This window comes from Aquila chrysaetos, chromosome 13, assembly GCF_900496995.4.
Source record: "Aquila chrysaetos chrysaetos chromosome 13, bAquChr1.4, whole genome shotgun sequence".
Lineage (NCBI taxonomy): Eukaryota > Metazoa > Chordata > Aves > Accipitriformes > Accipitridae > Aquila > Aquila chrysaetos.
Window position 1 is genome coordinate 40,736,835 of NC_044016.1, and position 14,302 is coordinate 40,751,136.

General features: G+C 60.7%; 2 protein-coding genes across 3 annotated transcripts in view; both read right to left on the bottom strand.

Annotated features, from left to right (window-relative positions):
* LOC121233754 (branchpoint-bridging protein-like) overlaps positions 1-3,540 on the bottom strand; it is a 22,406-nt gene extending 18,866 nt beyond the window's left edge. For both annotated transcript variants that reach the window (XM_041128438.1, XM_041128437.1), the window contains exon 1: positions 3,535-3,540. The gene's annotated coding sequence lies outside the window, so the exon portion shown is untranslated. The remainder of the gene's footprint in view (positions 1-3,534) is intronic.
* Positions 1-10,461, bottom strand: part of TET3 (tet methylcytosine dioxygenase 3) — a 25,116-nt gene extending 14,655 nt beyond the window's left edge. Inside the window, 1 exon segment of the mRNA XM_030035940.2 lies at positions 10,357-10,461. The gene's annotated coding sequence lies outside the window, so the exon portion shown is untranslated.
* Between the last annotated feature and the right edge of the window lie 3,841 nt (positions 10,462-14,302).

Below are 14,302 nucleotides of genomic sequence, written 5' to 3' on the forward strand. Positions count from 1 at the left end.
CCGCTCCCCGGGGTGGGGGGAAACTCCCAAGGGAACACAGCACCGGTACAAATCACCGTGGCCCCACTCCGGCACAGGGCTCACCCCGATGCTGCCGCAGCTTTATCGGGGGTCCGGCTTCGGCCCCTTCGCAGCATCCCCGGAGCCAAGCAATGGAGCTGCCAGCGATGGGACCGGTCCATCAGGTCTGGGGAGCGAGTGCTTCGCTGCCGGTTTGTGCCGTGGCGAAACGGCAGCCTGGGCAGGGTGGGGACAACACGCCGCCTCCGCTCTCCTTTGCAAACCGAGGAAGAAACAGCCTCGCCCGTCCTTCCTACGCCGTCATCTTCCTCCTCCTCCCCAGCCAAAAGGGTTTTTCCCAAGCGGCACATGGTGGCAGGCAGAAAAATGCCCCGAGCCCCCTCCAAGACCTTGGGGGGACGCACTCGTGCCCCGAAGGGTCCCCACCATCGCGGTGGTGACACCGGCCTGGAGAAACGATGACAAACCTGTTTTGCCTTGGGTGGGGAGCAGACGCTGGCCCCAAGGATCTACCCAGGGCAGGGAACCTGCTGGGTAATGGCAGGGGAAGCCCCAAAAAACAGCCGCCGGGCCAGGGTGGCACCTTGGGCTGCTCCATCCCATAAACCAGGTTATCGACCCAGGCTGGGAATGCAGGAAAATAGTTCACCCTGCAAACACAAGGCAGGAGTGAGCATCCCCCCAGCTCCTAAAGGGTTAATCCGAAAGCCACAACCTTCCCCAAATGTAAGGGGGGGATGGGGGGGAGGGTGGGAAAAATATTTATATATATAAAAAAAATAATTTTTTTTTTTCCTGGCTCTCTCATCCAGCTCCTTTTGTTCCTGGCCCCGCAGGCCGGGAGATGGAAAGACCTCGCGGCTTCTCCCCGAAAATCAATCCCCCTCCCCATCCCGACTCACTCCAGCAGCATCCACAGAAATCCCTCCATCGCTGCCGTGGGCACCTATTCCTCCACGCCTCGGCCCGTTTTCCCCGGAAAAAGCACTGCCTGCCCAAACCTCCTTCCATTTGCCCCGGAAAAGAATAAAAGCTGGGGAGGGGGGAGGGAAATAAATTAAAATAAAGAGAAAACCAAGCGCTTTGGTTCGGGTTAGCTTGGCTGCTCGGCTCCTGCACAGTCCCTTCTGCATCCTCCAGGTGCTATAAAAGGGGGAAAATCCCCCTGAGGATGAAAACATTTATTTTTTTAATCTGTTTTTCCTCTTCTTTTTTTTTTTTTTTTTTTTTTCCCCATTTTAAATGCCGTAAACAGAGGGAAGGAAGGGAAAAAAAAAAAATAACCACACACGCAGAGCCCGGCTTGGAGGGTTTCCAGCCTGGGCTGCGCTCCCTGGGAATAGTCCGGAGCCGTTTATAACCCGGCGAGTGCCGGGGGGGAGCCCCGGCGGGGGCACGGTGCCGGATTCGGGTACGGCTCTGGCCGGACGGCACGGCACTTACGTGTGCGGGGCGGGAGGTGAAGCCAGAGGCGATGGCGGGACCGTTCGGTGAGGAAAGACGAAACGAGTTGTTCAAGCCTCAGCCGCCCCGGCCCTCCCCGCCCCCTGCAAAACCAGCTGGAGGAGCCATTAGCCCCGGCGCTGCGCGCACGTAGGGACGGACGGACGGACGGCGGAGGGCCCCACGCTGGCCCCCACAGCTCGTGGGCGCTGGCCGGGCCCCGAAAGGCGCCTTGACACCCCGCAGGGGGACACGGGGGGGACCCCGGTCCCGCGAGCCGGCGGGGAAGGATGGCCGCGGCTCCGCGGCTGCGGCGGGGAACAGCAGCCCCCGCCGGCGGTGGCCCTATAGATCCCACTGCCCTACAGCTCCTGCTGCCCTATAGATACACTGACCCATATACCCGGCAACTTGCATGTTCAGCAATCTCACCCATCTAACAACCCTACATATCCAGCGATCCTACATAACCAGCAACCTATATGTCCAGCAATCTTATATATTCAACATATAGCCAGCAACCCTATATATCAAGCAGCCCTATATAATCAGCAACCTTACACATCCAGCAACCTTACATATCCAGCAGCCCTGTATAATCAGCAATCTTATACATCCAGCAACCCGCATATCCAGCAACCCTATATATCCAGCAACTCGTTATATCCAGCAACATATATATTCTGCAATCTCATATATCCAGCAGACCTATATATCCAGCAACCCTAAACACTCAGCAGCCCTAAATATCCAAATCCCATATACCCAGCAACCCTGTATATCCAGCAACCTATACATCCAACAACCCTATATGGCCAGCAGTCTATATATCCAGCAACTCTACACATCTAGCAGTCTATACATCCAGCAGCCCTACATAAGCAGCGATCTTATACATCCAGCAACCTGCATATCCAGTAACCCTATATATCCAGCAGCTTGTTGTATCCAGCAACTTATATATTCCTCAATCCCATATCTCTAGCAACCCTAAACACTCAGCAACCCTAAATACACAGTCCACTATATCCAGCAACCCTACATATCCAGTGACCTATACATCCAACAACCCTATAGAGCCAGCAGTCTATATATCCTATAGTCTATATCTCTATATTTCAAATTATTACTTTCGACCTCCCCGCTGGGCTGTACGAAAAACAAACTAAACCGACCCAAAGCCAACAGGGGAACAGGTTTTTAAATCCCTCGTCCTCCAAAAACACCCGCTCCCCCCCGCCGAGAGCCCCAAAATTGCCCCGTATACATATTTTGGGGTTTTATTAAATCCCTTGGCAGGAGCCAAACAGCTCAGCTGCAGAGAACAGAGCAACTCGGCGCACGCAAAGCGGCTTGGAAGACGCCACTTGGTGTCGTCCCGCTACAAAAAATGCTCAATTTTATTAAAAGTGCAGAATTTGGGAGCCGGAGGAGAGCGGAGGAAGGCTGGACCGTACCGGCGGGGATGCCGAGCCTTTCCTGGTGGCATCCGGGCGGCGGAGGGGGGACACGCAACGCCGTGCGCCGGGGCTGCGGCGAGGGCACGGCGGGGTGTTTGGGAGGTCAGCGGGTGCCGCTGCCAGCCAGCGGCACGGGCCGGCCAAGAGGCAGGAGGCAGCTTGGCTGCCGGCCCCGCACCGCGCCGGTGGAGCCCGGCCAGCCCCGGCACTCAGCTTGTGGTTTTCCTCCTCTGGCAACAGCCCCGGGGATCCTCCACTGGGACGGCGGGTTGGGGGGCACCGCGGGGGGGGGGGTAAGTACCGAGCATCCCCGAGTGCAGGAGACCCTACAATAACAAACCGCTCGGCCGGTGCCACCGAAGGGCTTTGCCGGGGAAGGAAAAGCTGCCGAAATCGCGCACACGTCCACCCGGGGATTGATGCTCCTGGGGGGCACCGCTTCGCCTCGCCGGACCCCGAGAGACGGAAAAAAACCCCTCCCGGTCCCAAACCACCGCCGCTGTCCCCAGGTACCGGCAGGGGTGATGCCAGAGAGGAGCCGAACGGCGCAGATGCCCTAAACCCAAGCTCAACGCCCCTGAAAACGGAAAATAAAGGAAAACCGGGAAACCCGAGCGCCGAGCCGGACTCACGATAGCCCCCAGCTCCCCTCCGGCTCCCCCCCGGCCGGGGTACCCACCACGCCGACTCGCGGTCCCACTGCCTCCCGGCACCGCGGGCGGCCGCGGCTGCCTCTCCCGCCTTGTTTTCCAAGCTGTTTCCATGGCCCCGGCTGACCCCGGCGCTGGGTCTGAGCTGCTCACTCCTGTCCTCATTTAGCCCGGAGAAAAGCCGGAATAGCGCCGATGCCGAGGGAGCTGAGCTGATTTACGCCACGGGAAGCCCGGCTCTGCTTTACACGAGCCCCGGGAGCACTTTCGGGGACCCCCGTAGCCATAACCCCTCTCCGGATAGCGCTAGGGCGATTATTTCACCCCCTTTTCCTTCTCACTGGAGTACAACGAGGCAGTTGAACGCGATATAGTCCCGCTCTCGGCTTCTGCACTGGCATCCCGCCAGCGCCGGGAGCTTCCGAGGGAGATGGGGGATTTTTTTCCAGGTGGAAAAAAATGTGTTCCCATCTCCATCCTCCTCGTTTCCTCCAGGAAAAGGGTTTTTCCCTTTTGGAGAGGCTGCAGCAGGGATGCTCTGGGCGGGAATGCTCCGGACTGGGATGCTCAGGGTACGGATACTCGGAGTGGGGATGCTCAGAGCAGGGATGCTCAGGGTAGGAATGCTTGGGGTGGGAATGCTTGGGATCAGGATGCTCGGGGCGGGAATGCTCAGGGAAGAGATGCTCGGAACAGGGATGCTCAGGATCGGGATGCTCCAGGCAGGAATGCTCAGGGAAGGGATGCTCCGGGTAGGGATGCTTGGGGTAGGGATGCTCAGAGCAGGGATGTTCAGAGCAGGGATGCTCGGCACTGGGGACAGGCGAGCGATGCCCCAGCGGATGCTCCCACTGGAGCAGCTTTTGGGAAGCAAGCTGCCGCAGCCAAGCCACAGCGTGCGTTCCCACTACGGCGTGCCTTCCCACCGCGGCGCGGAGCCGAGCTGGGAGACGCCAGTTGGCGCGGGCAGGGGGAAAGGCTTGGCACGGCACAGAGCCGCGTCAGGCTCCCGGCTCCGGCCGGGCAGGGAGGGAGCTGAGCTCTTGAAAGGGAAAAGGAGGAGGGAAAAAAAAAAAAAAAAACCCACGGCGTTATTTTTGTTTCTTGGAGCAGTTTTTTTCCTCAAACACAGCTGGCTCCTCTCGTGCCGGCGCTCGGCTACCAGATTGGCGCCGGAGCCGGCTGGGCAAAGCCAAATTGTCGGCTGGTGGGCAGCGGCGGCTCAGTGGGGAGCTGTGTCTGCTCTGTCCCTGGAGAAGGGGAAGGAAGGAGGGAATGGGGAGGAAGGGGAAAAGGAAGAAAGGGAAGAGGAAGAAGGGGAAGAGGAAGAGGAAGGGGAAGGGGAAGAAGGGGAAGGGGAAGAAGGGGAAGAAAGGGATGGGGAGAAAGGGGAAGAAGGGGAGAAAGGGGATGGGGAAGGAGGGGAAGAGGAGGAAGATGGGGAGGAAGGGAAACAAGGGGAAGAAGGGCAAGGGGGTGGGGAGGAAGGGGACAGGGTCAGGAAGAAGGACCCATCCGGGAGGGAAGAAGGAAGGGGGAAGCGCGTGGGCCGTAGGAGAAATGCCTGGGGCCTCGCCTCGCCTCTCACCCGGCCCAGCAGCGTTGGCCCAGCAGCGTTTGCCGTCCCACCCCAGCCGCCCCCACGGGGCTGGGCCAGATTTTGCAGCCGTGCTGCCGGCGTCCCCCGCGGGACCAGGCTCCGTCCCCTCCTGGCCCCTCCAGCCCCACCAACCCCCCCACCGGAGACATTTCCACCCCGCCAATTGCTTTGCATTGCAAATCAGGCGGAGAAAGCCAATTTGGGGGGAGCGAGGAGGAAAGCCACCTCGCACCCACGCACTAACCAAACTGCACCCCCATTTTCAAGGTCTTGCCCCCCCCCCGGTTTGAGCAGAGGGGAGTCCCTGCACCCTCTTGGCCCCCGGGTGCAAGTCAGAGATGTGCCACCCAGCACCCATGGGTGCTCGGCTCCCCTCCAGCCCATCCCCGTCCCATCATACCTGGGGGATGCTGCGGTGTCCCCCCCCTCCCCGGGACGTGGGGGCTCCTCACGCCGCCGCCGTGCCGCACAGCCCGACCTTTTGGAGGAGGAGGAGGAGGAGAACCGTGCGCGCCACCGCCCTCCTGCCCGACAAGCACGGACAAGTCGGCGGTGCGATGGCCGGCGGGCAGGAGCCGGGAGATGAGTGGGAGCCCAGCCCTGCCCCGTCTGGGAGCAGGGAAAACGCCAGCTCTGCCAAACCCAGAGCTGGTTTCACCGCCACGACCCGTCCCCGATGTGGAAAAGCATCTCACGGTGGGTGGGAAACGCGACCCCTCTGGATGAAATCCCTTTTCCAAAGCTGGAGGAAGACGCGCGGCGTGGAAAACATGTGCCGGTGGCACGGACACTGGCTCGGCACCAGCAAAACCATTTTGCAGCACGCTGTACAAAAACCCCTGCTTTTTCTTCACCAAAATTTAAAGCTCCCCCCATCCCGGCTGCCTCCCCGGGGGCCGGTGCCGCTGACTCAGCGCCGGCGCTGCTGAGTCACCGCAGCCACCTCAGCCCCGACGCCAACCGGCTCCGGCGATGAGCTCAGCCGCGGGGGCTTCGGCACATCCACGCTCACCGGCAGCCGTGGCACCGGCAGCACCGGGCCCTGGGGAGCCGCACGACGAGGCTTTTGCCAGCACCTCTGCCTACATTTTGGGGTCTTGCCGGCTTTTTCCCCCCTGAAACCTCACCCATCCCCAAAACCGCACCAATCAGCGTCGCCTTGAATCCAAGGCTACCGAAACGCAGTCGCCGGCTGGGCGAGGAAGCCGGCAGCGTTTCAACTCTCCCACCCGCCAACTGGTGCCACAGTCCTCTCCGAAAACACCCCATCATGGGCCACCCGCGAGCCAGGATGGCAGCCACGGTCGCCATCCGCATCCTCCCCATCTCGCTCGCCAAAAGAGGAATGGGAATGATAAAAAAAGGGGGAAAAAAAAAAAAATCTAATTTTGATTTTTTTTTTCCCCCGCTGGGGTCATCAGTGCTGAGGGGGATGTGCCGACGCCGCCTCCGGCTTCCCCGGCCCGGTGACGGGGTTGATGACTCACGGGGAAGGAGGGGGGGGAAGCGGCGCGTGCACGGGGCCGTCATGTTTGTAAACCTAAAAAAAGCCATGTGCGGGCAGGCAGCATGCTCCGGCCGGCAGCACCGGCTGCCAGCGGATGCAGGCGAGGAGCACGGGGACAGGCAAGGGACAAGCAGCAGCTGCCTTCATGGCACCATCCCGACCGGGGAAGGCTCGGCGAGGCGTCCGGCACAGGTGGGAGAAGTCGGCCCCGCTGCAAGGGCTTGTGTTGTGATGGCTTTAATTGGCGCGGCTTTACGTGCAAGGGCTTTAATTGCAAGGGCTTTAATTGCAATGGCTTTAATTGCAAGGGCTTTAAATGCAACGGTGTTAAGTGCAACGGCGTTAAGTGCAACAGCGCTAAATGCAATGGCATTAGATGCAATGGCGTTAAGTGCAACGGCTTTAATTGCAACACCAACGGGGGTTTCTAAGAGGCTCAAGGTCTCTAAAGCCCCTCACCCTGTTGCTGCTCATCCCCCTTCTGCACCCCATCGCCTTCCAGCACAGTGTTTGCAACGGGCCGCAGCTCCCGGGATGCTCCTCCATCCTTTTCCACCAGGCTGGGAAGCGGGGGGCTGTGGTGACAGGGGCCATGCCACCAGCAGCCACCAGCTCTGCGGTGACGAACCCTCCAGCTATTACACAGCATCCCCCGGCCTCCGCGCTGATGACTGCAGCAATTACAACTTGCTCCAATCCATTTTTTATACAGCATTTTCAGGGCTTGAGGTGGTTCAGGGTTTTTTTTTTTTCCCCTCATTTGGCTGCGATGGAAATTGCAGGCTCGGGAGCTCGTGGTCCCCAGCTCCCCCGTTTGACAGCAAAATCTCATTTAATCAAAAGATGCGGCGACTGGATGTGCAGAAGCACTTCTCTCTTTTTTTTTTTTTTTTTTCCCCTTAAGAACTGCCATTTTAGCTGTAGCAAACAAACACGCCGCATTGTCCCCGCGACACGACTCCCTCCGACAACCCGGCAGAACCCTGCCTGCAAAATCCCCGCCGCCCTGCACGCTGCCAGCCCCGTCCCGCCACCGCCAAGCATCCCGGCTCCCGGGGAAAGGAGGTTTCGGCCCTGGGAGAGAGGAGAAAATTGGGGTTGAGCTCGGTTTGCGGGGCTGGCAGCGGCGTGGCGGGCAGATGTGGAGCGGGGACGGAGCCGATCGCAGCTGTTTCACCTCCAGCCTCTTCCCATTTCATTTCATCTCCCCTTGGATGCCGGCCCGGGGAGGGGGGGGATAAAAAAAAAGCTCTTTCATCCTCAAAAATGGTCTGGCACCCTCTTGCACCGAGCTCAAAGCAGCAAGATTAAAGAGCTGGCAGAGGAGGGGAGAGTGGGGACCGGTCCCCAGGAGGGCTGGGTTTGGGGTACATCGGCTCTCATCCCAGCCCGCATCCCGAGCCGCGGTGGGGACAGCGAGGGGACAGGGACAGCGGGCTTCGGCGCTGGCCCCTTCGTTGTCATCCCACTCGAAAGGCTCCCTGCGCGCACGTGGAGCGAGGGACACGGCGGGGACCCCAGCATGCGCGGGCAGGGAATGGGAACCCCATTGCCATAGGAACGGGGCCCGGGGATGCTGGCACATGCAGGCAGGGGACCGAGGACCCCAATGTCATAGGGATGGGGACTAGGGACCCCGACACTGCAGAAACAAGGAGCAGGGACCCCACCATGCGCAGGCAGGGGACGAGGGACACCATTGCCATAGGGATGGGGACGCTGGCACACACACGCAGGGGACCAAGGACCCTGACGCAGTGGGGACGGGGACTGGGGAACTCCGGCACACGTAGGCAGCGGGTTGGGACCCCCGATGCTACGGGGACAGGGACACACAATGCCATAGGGCCTGGGGACCCCGGCACACACAGAGAGGGGACTGAGGACCCGATGCCACATGGATGGGGACCAGAGACCCCAGCACACACAGGCAGGGGACCAGGGACCCTGATGCTGCGGGGATGGGGACGGGGGACCCTGGCACATGCAGGCAGGAATCCGAATACCCCGATGCCATGGGGACAGGGACTGGGGACCCCAGCACATGCAGGCAGGGGACCCCAGTGCCGTGGGCACAGCTCACTCCCAGCACGCCGGCACTGGGGACACCCCGGGAAAGGCTTTTTGGGACGCAAACCTGCAGCACAACCGCACATCCCAGAGGCACCGCGCCACTGCTTCACCGACCCCGTCCCCAGTGGGACCAGCAAAACCCCACCAGGGAAGGCCAGAGCATGGGGGGGGACATTTTGCTTTCCCAAGGTCCCATCGGCTCCTCCTCCGAGCCACCTCTCCCCTTAATTACCTGCGATAAAGAGTCCAGGTCAGTAATCCGAAAAACAAACCTCATCACAGCTAATTAGGTGCCAAAGGCCAAGAGCGGGGCTCGTTTATGGGGCCACCGTAACAACCCGTGAGGACTCTGCTCCGGCGCTGCCCATCCCTCCCCAGCATGATGCAACCTCGGGGCCGCACTGGCGCTTGCCGCATCCCGGCACCCCGCGGTACCCGGCACCCCAGCACCTGTGACGGGGTCTTTTTTTTTTTTTTTTTTTTTTTTGGCAAAGCATCCGCGGATCTGGAGGCGGCTCCGGCGTCGGTGGGCAGGCGGGTGCACGCGCCGGCGCATCCCGGGTGCAAGATCTGAAGCATCCCCCCGTCCCTCGAAAACACGTGGTGCCGAAGCCGCTCACCGCGGACTCAAAACTTCGGGGCGGCCACGCGTTTCGGCACGCTCTCCCTGGCTTCGGGGACGTCCCCTGGTGCCACCAGCATCCGCAGCCAGTCGGATCGTACCCGCCGCCAAACCACGCCGCTCTTGGCACCGGGATAACCCAAACCGCTGCCTCGGCTGGCAAACGAGACCCCTCCAAAGAGGACAAACCGCTTTTTCTCCCCACCTCCATCCTACCCCCCGTTATTCCCGGCGTGACGAAAAGCGGGGGGGGGGCCGACCCCGCCGGACCCCCGCGTCCTCGTCACAACGAGGGATGACAGCTGCCAGCGGACGTGTTACGTCAGGGTGACGTCACGCCAGGGGAGCCTCATCGCCCTTGTTAGCATCACCCCGCCGTACCTCTGAGCTCAGCACATTTAGGGGATGGAGGGGAGAGGATTAATAAAAATAATAATTTTTTTTTAAAAAAAGCTGAAAGAGCAATGGGGTAATAAGGGGAGGGGGGGGCACGTTAGGACTTATCCCCCCCCCAACCTCCATCCACCCCCCCCCTCAGCTGCTGCAGAGAAAGAAAAGGGATAAAAGAAGGAAAATACTCAAAAATCACCCCAAAAGGGAGCAGGGCAGAGCCGGGGCCGGGCCGGGCGGTGCGTGTGTGTGTGTGTCCCGTGTCCCCGGCCCCCCCGTCCCCCCCCCCGTCCCCGCCGCTTTGTCCTCCCGGCCCCGCCGCGCCTCCGCGCCCGCCGCTGCTCATCCGCGCCCGCGGAGCCACAAAACACGCGCAAACACCGCGGGTGGGGGGGGTGGGGGGGCTTCACCCCCTTCCCCCCCCCCTCCACCTCCCCTCAGCCCGCACCCGGGGCTGCATGTCCATGGGGGGGGGGATATGCACGGGTGGGATGCAGGGGGGGGGATGCGGGGGGGGGGGGGAACGCACAAGTGGGGATGCAGAGGGGATATTTTTCTTTTTTTTTTTTTTGGGGGGGGGGGGTACTTACCTCGCCGCTCCCCCCGCCGCTGCCCCCCTCGCAGCCCCCGCCGGGCCCCGGCACGGATCCGGCCCTCAGGAGGAAGCCATCTTGTCTCCCTCTCCTCCGCGCTCCCTCACCGCCGCCCTGCTGCAGCCGGGGGGGGGGTTGACCGGCGCATCTCTTCTTCCCCCCCCCCTCTTCCTCCCCTCCTCCTCCTCCTCCTGCTCCTGCTCCTTCTCCTTCCCCTCCTCCGCGCAAGCTCCCCCCCCCACCGCAAACACCCCCCCCCCCCCCCACGCAGCGCGACACCGCCCCGCCCGCTCCCCCCGCCGGGGCCGCCGGTCGATCCCGGCCGCTGCGCAGGAGCCGGGGGGGGACACGGACACGGACACGGACACGGACACGGACACGGACACGCAGGGGAGGTGCCTCCTCCCCACGCCGCGACGCCTCGTCGTGTCGTGTGTCCCCCCCCAAAAAAAAAAAAAAAAAATTGGGGTAAGGGGACCCCCCAAACCCCGGTCGTGTGTGCGTGTGTGTCACCCCCCCCCGCCGGGAAACTGAGGCAGCAGCCCACACGGGGGAGTGGGAACAACAAGACGCAGCCCCAAAACCACGCTTTTGCCACCCAAAACCACGCTTTGCCTCCCCCCCCAGTATTTTCCTGCTGTTAAACCCCCGGCACCCTCGTTAATTTGGGAACGTCATTAATCGGGGGCCCTCATTCATTTGGGGATGTCGTTCATTTGGGGACATGGTTAATTTGGGGAAGTCGGAGCTTTGCAAGGCTTAAATCCCGCACAAGAACCCTCCCGCGTCGCCCGGCTGCCCCTTTCTCCCCAAAATCCAGGCCCCGGTGAGGAAAAAAAGGCGGGGGGGGGGGTGTTTTCCCATGGGAAAAGCAGTGGGAATGGGCCAGCGAAAGGGTTAAGGCAGGGCTGGAGTCCTTAAATCAGCCCTGATGGGATCAGCTCCAGCTTTTCCAACCCCTGCCCGGAGCTGGCAGGTCTCAGCTACGATGCACATGTGTATTTTGGGGGGGGGGCGGAGGGGGGGAGAAGGAAAAGGGGGAGCGGGAAAGCGAGTTCTCCCAAAGCCTTCCCCATCCAGGGCTTAGAGGTGATGCTCTGGGATGCTCCAGCCCACTATGGGTTTTCCAAGACTATTACCGGCTGAATCGCCGGCAAAACTTCTACAAACTCAAAGGTCCCAAAGGTTTCCCAGGAGCATCCCGGTGAAAACTGTTTTCCAAAGGGATTTGCAGCAGAAGGAGCGATCCAAGGAGCCTCAGGCCTGCGGAATGCCCAGTGGGATGGATAAACCAGATGCTGTGTCCCGGCAGAAAATGCAACCACGGACCCGACACCCCCGTCCCTGTGATATTGGCTCGAGCTCATCTTTTCCCAAAAAGGCCACGCGTGAGCCGAGAGCCCTATTGCAATGCCAAGCCGGAGCCCGCTGGGATCCGACCTTTGCTCCAAACAAAGCGACTCCCACGGGAATAAATAGGATAAACTCATGCCGGGAACTGGTTTTCCCCCAATTTCCAACCTTGCATGACAGCGCTGTGGGCTGCAAACCCCCTTTGCCCGGCCAAGCTCGGCACCGCCATGCAACAGGTCGCCGCAGAAAACACGGCGGGGATTTAATTAACGCAGACACCTCCTTCCTCCCATCCTCCTCCTCCTCCTCCAGCCGGACAGGGCAGCGCGTCCGCTGGCATCCACCCGGCAATTTGCTCCCGAGTCATTTTAGCTGTTAACATCACAGCTGAGATCTGAAATATTTTCAGCGGAGGCATGGTAACGGCGAGCATCGCTCCGGATTAATGGAGGACATCCCCCCGGCAGGCGGGTGACGGTCCTTCGGGTGACACCGGGATGCGCTGGCCAAAAATGAGACGAACCCCGGCAAATCCTTCATCCCATCCATCACGCTGATGCTTTTTTGGAGATGCCAGACCCGGTTTGGGGTGATTTCATGCCGGCGAAAAAAAAACCCCACCCCAACCCACCAGGGAAACCCCTCGAGATGGACAAATTTAGTAACTTTTTATTAGTAATGCTTTAAATGAGATTATCCCTAATCTCCAGCGTTTGGCACCAAGACAGCCTGCCAAATTCAGTTAGGGGCTTTCATTTCCCGACACCGGGGATGTGCCGGGGACACCTTGAGCTGCATCATGTCCCATCACCACCCGGCAAAGGGGTTTTGGGGTCCCAGTGTAACCGTTCCTGTCGGGAATGGAGTTTCCTGTGGGGTTTATTTAAGGTTTGGCCCCCCCAAGCTGGGGGAGATGGGTCAGAGCATCATCCCCTCCACCAGCCCCGATCTTTGCCGGGCAGTTTGGGTGGCTCTTGTTAGAAACCGGTGGCTCCCCGGCACTGAGCGAGGCTTTGCCGTATATTTTTCTGTGGCGGTAATGAGCGGGTTCTCAAGAAGTTGATTAGTTATGCAAATAGCAAAGGCATCGAGAGCCACCCGGGGAGGGTGGGAGAGGGTCCGTCGGCACCGCGGGACGGGGAGGGGAACAAAACCTCGACCTCCAGCATCTTCTCTCCTCCTCCTCTCCCAAAGCCCTCGTGGATGGGGATGCATCGCGCCCAGCGTGGAAATCAAACGCCAAGGGAGACGGCACGAGCGCGGCTCCAGCCACGGAGGTGCGAGGGGAGACGCCGGCTTTCCCGGGCCTGGCCGAGCTGGAGGAACGGGCAGAACCGGTGCTGGGGAAAGGGGCTGGCTCCCCGGCTCGCTTCGTCTGCCAAACCACCCCGGGAAAGGCGCCGGGACGTGGGAACCGCGGCGCACCCCTCCCTCGGCCGCCGGCACCACCAGGACCAGCCCGGGGCGGGCAGGGACCCACCGGCACTTGGGTTCCCGGGGGAATCCCACCGCTGCCGACCCCGGCTCCGGCAGCATCTTTATAATAGTCATCTTTTTTTTAGCACGCCCACCCCGGAAAAGTGCCAGGGCTCAAATCCCCACCGTCAGCCGTTTTCACCGGCGCTTTGCCAAGGGCAAAGTCCTTCCCCCTGCCCTGCCATGTGCCAAACGCCGGCCGAGCCGCCTGTCCCCACGTCCCCACCGCCCCGTCCCGTCGTCCCGCCAGCCATCCCAAGGGCAAAACCTGTCGGATACAACTCGGAGGCGCGAGGCGACCGCTCGTTCCCCATTCCCCCAAAAAAGCAAAAGCAGCAGCAGTTTTGGGGGGGTGCAAAGTCCTAAAAATAAACCCCAAGCAGGAGATGTTTCTCCCTCCCCACCTCTCCACTGCAGAGACCCCCCCCCCAGCCGGAGCAGCCCCCCCTCCCCGTCCCCCTGCCTGCTTGGGCACGACGGGCGCGATATTAGAAATCCTGGTTACAACCACCCTGGCCGGTAAAACCAGAAGCACCGAAGGAAGGCATTGTAATTTTTGGTGGAGAAAATGCCGTGACTTGTTAGCTTGGCGATGCTCCCCCCGGGCACGGCTCTGCCCTCCCCAAGTGCCCCCTCCCTCGCCACCCCCTTCTTTTTTGGGGGAGCCCCCCCGACGGCACCCAGGAGGGTTTTGCGCAGCTTTTTGCTCTTTTATACCAAGAAATTCAATTTAAAGGTGGATTTTGTCCCATGCGTCCTGCTGCCACCCACCCGGCGGCGGTGTTTTGGGGACGCCCCAGGGACGAGCTAAGATTTTGGGGGGGGGGGGTTAAGGCATCGAAGCGGTTTTTAAGGCAGCAGAAGGTCCCATTTCCACCAGAAATACCCTTAAAAAAATAAAGCCATCAACCAACCAAGAAAGGGCTTTCCCTGCCCACCCCAACGAGCCCCCCTACAAGTTACAGTGACGTTACAACCGCCACAAAGAAGCCACAAATCACCCCAAAAAGGCAAAGACATCCCAGGAAGGGGACACACACACACAGATGGGTTTGGGGGGCCAGAGAAGCACTCACCTCCCGGCGAAGCCCCTCGCACCTTTCCATCTCGCTCC